Here is a 6,220-nt window from a genome sequence, read left to right as displayed (position 1 = left end):
CAATTTGTGAAAATAAATTCTGACTTGTCAGGAACACAGAAATCATTTAACTCTGTAGCCCCAAAACGAGGACTACGGGATTCCTTGGATAGGCTGAAGTTACACACAGGGCAGAAAATATATTATTTTAAGATTTAAGTGTTATGGAGTCATAAGTATCATGGAAAGTGCCAGCTAAGTAGATACGAACAGATACACAGTGCCTGAGCCTGAACTGGAGAATCTATAACACCCCAATATCTCTTTGTCCAAAATCCAGCACTCACCAGGCAACTCTGAAATCTAGGAGAATGCAGAACATAGGACTTTTAATTACATAATGTTAGTTCAAAATGTTTACATAATCCTGGGATAGTTTGATTTGTCTTTCCCCTGCCTGAGACATGTTTTTAATCCATAATTATTCACTTGAGAAATGGCACATAACCCCTTTACGACTCCTATATTGCTGAAAAGATTCTGTTGGGGTATTTAAGTGATGGAGAGAAAGGAAACAAGAGGGAGAACGACATGAGAGAATAAAGGAAGGAACCATCAGGAGAGTGTGTGAGTGTCTTTTCCCCTAAAAACCTCAGGTAGAAAAGTAGTGGCTCCGTCAATGCCATGGCTTCCTTTCAAACCCTGTGCTGCCTTGGAGGTCGGCTCTCTGAGGCAGCATTAGGTGTCCTGCCTGCAAGATGCGTTAGTGCAAGGGCGGCATGAATTTTGTGGCAGTAATCACCGGATATCTGACTTGACTGAAGACCCACTCCATTAGATGAGCCCATAGTCCATACCACTTGGGGGAGCAAGATCCTGAGACAGAATAGGGACCTAGAGTAAAACCAAATACTATTGTTCTAAAACAAACAAACAACAACAAAACAATGCAAGAAAATGACTTCCAATGACATTCTGCTATGTTCATAGATCAGGGCTTGGTCAGCCATCAGCAGAGGAACTTCCTCCTCCAGCAGATGGGAACAAATACAGAGATCCACTGCCCAGCATTATTCAGAGAGTAAGAGGACCTGAAACAATCCTAAATGAGATGATTTCATCAAATCCCTCCCCCTTAGGGCTCAGGGAACCCTGGGGAAGAGAAGACAGAAATAGTGTAAGAGCCAGAAGAGATTAAGTGTTAACTTGTATTTATTCTGAATTGTTGAGAATTATGGTAATTTCTAACAAACTATTAAAATATATCAGAGTATTTTGTTACAAAGTCATTCATTTCCATCAGTTAACTTTTAGAAAACATTCTTAGTGAATCTTATATTAGGCTAAATATTGAGGATGCAAAATAAATAAAAAGATTGTGTCTCTGTTCTCCTGGAATTGTGATCTGGGTAGGAAACAAAACTGCAGGCACAAAATTAAAATGCAATGTAAGATAAGAAGTATAAAAAAATAATCATAAGGTGTGATGGAGCTGTGATGGAGCTGGCTGATGCTTGGTGTCGGTGATGAGAGAAGGAGATGAAGCCTTGTGGGAGGGCTCAGGGGACCAGAGTCAGAACTCTATTAAGTTAGTATTTAAAACAACAATCTCTGCATGCTTTTGTTTATTTTGGCAGATTATCAAATTTAATCTTTAATTCAAGGAAAGATTTTTCCCACATGTCATATTCTTCAATTTTCATGTTAGGGTTTCTAATTGAAAGATATATTTTAGTGTTAAACCATACTTTGCAAAATTATGTTAGTGGTTGGAGCATCCATTTCTTCTATCCCCACATCACACTATCTTGTGCTGCTTCACCATAGGCACAATGCAGCAAAGCCAATCATTTATGCGCTGGAGACCTCCGCTGTAAGCCAAACCCCTTTTTTCTACATCGAGTTCTCAGGTGTGGTTCATAGTGACAGAAAAAAATGGAAGTAAAACCTCATAGTTTTCAGTGATAATTGACATTTATTAAAATTTTACTTGATTTCTTTCATTAGAGTTCCTAGGATTTTTATATATAGACTCTATGCATTTGTTCACACTTACCCTTGAATCTTTTCATTCTTTTGCTTTCAAGTAGTAATCTATTTGATTTAGATTTTCAATTTCAATTCTTCATTGTTGATATAAGACAAAATTAACTTGTTTTTTTTTAATTTTATGTTTAAGATTATTATATAATTATATTTATCTCTTCCTTTTTCTCCTTCCAAACTTCCCATATTCTCCTCCCACAATCCTTCAAATTCATGGTATCTTTTCTTACTAATTGTATTGCATTATATGTATGCATTATATATATGTGTGTGTGTGTTCTGTAATACAATATAACATATTATGTATATTGTATATTATGTATAAATGTATATATAATATATGAATATATTATATTTATATTCCTAAAAATAACCTATTCAGGTTGTATAATGTTATTTATATCTATGTTTTCAGGGCTGACCACTTAAGACTAGACTAGTAATGACTGGTCTTTTCCCTGGGGAAGGCCTACCGCCTTATGTTTTTTCACAGTGTTTTTAAAAGTAGTTTTAGATTTACTGCAAAATTGAGAAGCAGATGCAGACATTCCCCATGTGTCTCCTGCCCTCACATTTAAAAATTCTCTTCCACTGTCAACATTCTTCTCCAGAATGGTATGTTTGCTATAATTCATTAATCTAACATAGTCTATCATAATCAAGACCTATGATGTACAGTCATGTTATTGCTAGGTATTACACATTTTGAGTTTAGAGACCTGTAAAGAGCATAGTGTCACACAGAATATTTTCACTGCCCCCAAATACTGCCTGCAACTCTATGCATCTTTCCCTTCCTCCATGAGCCTCTCCACCAATCCACTGCACAGCAGTGATTTCATTTCCTCCACTGCTTCCTGTTGTCAGAGTGTCCTCCAAGTGTGTCACAGAACATGTTGCTACTTCCAGTGGCTTCTTTTGCTTAGTAATGTACATTTTAGTTTACTCTGTCTTTTCATGGTTTGGCCCTACATGTTCAGGGTTGCAATGCACGTTTGTCAAACTAGACTTATGCAATATCCTTCTTTTATAAGTTCCCTTGCTGTGAAGTTTTCTGCCTGAAATCATTTACTTGATCCTGAGTTCTTACTGATGTTACAGTTACATTTTCTCTATACAATTACTTTGGTTTCTATGTCTTTACATTTAAATAGATTTCTTATATACAGCATAAAATTGGATCATAGTTTTCAATCTATTCTGTTGATGGGTTGTAAAATTTGAGAACTTGCATGGTGTCATGATTAAATGTCACACTTTTTGTGGGTCCACAGACTGACTCGAAATGCATTTCACATTTTTTCCCTCTTCTAAGTGAAGTAGAAAACCTAGAAGAAGTGCTTGTTTTGTTAGTACATATACCAAAATGGAATGATATAGAGAAGACAGGCATGCCTCCTGCAGGAGGATGACACATATTCCATATTATTTAAAAAAAAAAAAACTAGAAGAGGCTAGATTGACTAATTGCCCTTCACACTGCTATCTAAGGCCTTGCAATCATTATTTGTGGGCTTTTCTAAGGAGATTGCACTAGTCAAATTAAAAAAAAAACACCCCTTTTTTTTCTTCTCTGCCTAAAACATGGGAAGTTTTCATAAATAGGCATCTTGAAAACTTGTTAAGGTTACTAAAGTAGAAATCTTAAAAAATGGGGTTCCACTGACTGGTCAACAGGTCTCACACTTATCATATGATAGTCAGCTTTAAGCAATTATTCCATGTAACTTACTGCACAGTGTGTCCACCAGATTGTAACTCCAGAAGTTTCTGCTCATAAAAGCTGATCAGTCTTTGCTATGACTCACATTCAGAATCCGTCTATCCATGTTTGTCTTCGTCTGCCTGTATCTCTCTCTGTTTGTCTCTCTGTGTCTCTGTCTCTCTGTCTCTTGTTTTTGAGATGGTGGTTTTGTTTGTAAGTCCATTTTCTTTAGGAGTAAAGGAAAATTTGATTTTGAGTTTGGTTAACTATTTCCTTATTTCAAAGACAGAAGTGATGACCATTTACCACCCTACTTGTCAGAGCTGAAGTCAGAAGTTCTCTAAACACTTTTTCTAAGCACTTGCTTAAATGAACATAAATGTATCTGTTTTGTTATCCGCTCAACAATTAAATTTCTTTCCTGGGTATTCATTATGACATATCTTCATTTGCCTACTACCACTGGCTTTTTGAACAAATGAGTACATGTGTTTTGGCGTGAAGATGCATGCATATCTTTTTAGTAAGTTTTTATACATGGAGTATACATACCTCTTTAATCAGTATTCCCAATTCTAAGACAGGGTTTTACGTAAGAATGAACACAGGTATTTAAACCGAGCCTGCTGATAGAGTTCTTCACTGAGGCACCATAGGACTTTGTCTGAAGACTGAACAAACACAGTAAGTGAGGGCTCACACTATTCATTGCAGCATGAGTGATAAAGGGCTTGGTCTCTAACCAACAGAGTCTTATGCCTTCCATCAGCATCAAGGTAGCAGTCAAACTGTTAGAGCAAAATCTCACAGGCTTTACAGTTCTTGGCAGAAATAAAATTTATAAAAATTCTCTCCAAATATGTTCTTTAGTAAGTTATGCCTTTAGTAATCAACATTTTCCACTTCCAAAGTATGCTCTGAAGACAGAATATTTTAAAATGTAAAGTATATTGACCTCTTTATAATTGAAATTAAAAGGCAGTATTAAATTTATTGTGAGTTTACTAAGCACTTGATGTGTATAGATAAGCTTTTGAGCTGGTGAAGCAGGTGGCAATGACTTACTAGTACTCAAAAACTGAATAATACGCTATTATAAATTACTCTGTCTCTTCCCCCTCCTTCCACAGCTATCCACAACACACTGTGTGATTCCAAGTCTACATAGCAATTTAAAAAGAGATTTATTTAATCCTATATGACATTGTTCTCTCTAGTAAACTGCTCAATTTTCTTTTCTTGTTTGTTTCAGACTCTCTTCCACAACTCTATTTTAAATGCACTTTATTCAGTATTAAGATAAAAAACTAATCATTCAATGTAGTAGAACATTTGCCAACACTTTGTAGACCTCTCAACAAATAAAATGTTTTTATCGATGAATGCTTATCTCTGGGAAAATAGCTATAGAAAGACAAGGATTTGGAAATAAAAATACTCTATTTATTATAACACAGTTAATATTTTTTCTTATTTAATGCTGTAAAAATGGCTTCATCAAAAATTTAGAAACTATTATTAATTATTAAACTTGATAAAATAAGGTAAAATAAGAAATATGAGCATATGAATAGAAATGAAATCAAATCAATGCCACATACTTACCTGGTATTAGTATTTGCCAGGGTTTTATTTTAATGAGAATGAAATTATAGTACAGAAAACTCTAGTAAGCTGCTCAATATTTGGAAATGGGCATAGTTCAGCTGATGCCAGGGTAAATGATCTATGCCATATAGATAAACACACACACACACACACACACACACACACACACACACACACACTTTTGATGTTGTTGATTGGTGTTTGAGACAGAGTCTTGTTTATCCCAGACTGGCCTAAAACTCACAATTTTCCTGCTTGAATCTCTAAAATGCTGCGATTATAAAAATGCAGTACTACACTGCACTAAAACATTTCCTCTTTAATTTTTTCTATACAATGGAGCACCAATCACTTAACATCCCTTCAGCTTAAAATTTCCATCAGCCTACTTCTCCCACAATAAAACTTTACACATTTTCCTACAATTACAGTGTTATATAATTAAAAGCAGGTTCATAGAAAACATTTATTGAAGTCTTTAATAGAAAACAAAACAAAACAAAAACACACAGTATAGCAGGAGACAAATGTCAAGTCCCAAGCTTCCAGGCTTCTTCTCCAAAGAACGGGTGCTTACCTTTGCTTATCCCTTCTCTGAGCCTCCATTAAGCCATTAGAAGCACAAGGGATGGAGATTGTGTGTTTTGATTTTTTTCCAAATTTTAATGGTGGCAAGATATTGTGACATAACTTTACCATCATGACAGTTTTTAAACATGGTTCAGTGGTGAAAAATATGTTTACAATGCTTTGTCTTCATCACTGCCATCTGTTCACACAGATCCTTACAGCATAAAAAACTGACAGTTTGTATTTCTCCAGAGTAACCCCTCCTGATCCCTCTCCTCCTGACCTTACTCAACTGCCGTTCTCTCTGTAGCTATGAGCTTAACACTGTGAGTGCCTCTTGTAAGTGAAACCACCTAGCACTCATCTTTCTAG

General features: G+C 35.6%; 1 pseudogene; it reads left to right on the top strand.

Annotated features, from left to right (window-relative positions):
• Window positions 1-3,302: 3,302 nt before the first annotated feature.
• Window positions 3,303-3,395, top strand: LOC121827727 (U6 spliceosomal RNA; annotated as a pseudogene).
• The last annotated feature ends 2,825 nt before the right edge of the window (window positions 3,396-6,220 follow it).

The sequence above is a fragment of the Peromyscus maniculatus genome, chromosome 2 (genome assembly GCF_049852395.1).
Source record: "Peromyscus maniculatus bairdii isolate BWxNUB_F1_BW_parent chromosome 2, HU_Pman_BW_mat_3.1, whole genome shotgun sequence".
Lineage (NCBI taxonomy): Eukaryota > Metazoa > Chordata > Mammalia > Rodentia > Cricetidae > Peromyscus > Peromyscus maniculatus.
This window is presented reverse-complemented; position numbering and strand designations above follow the sequence as displayed.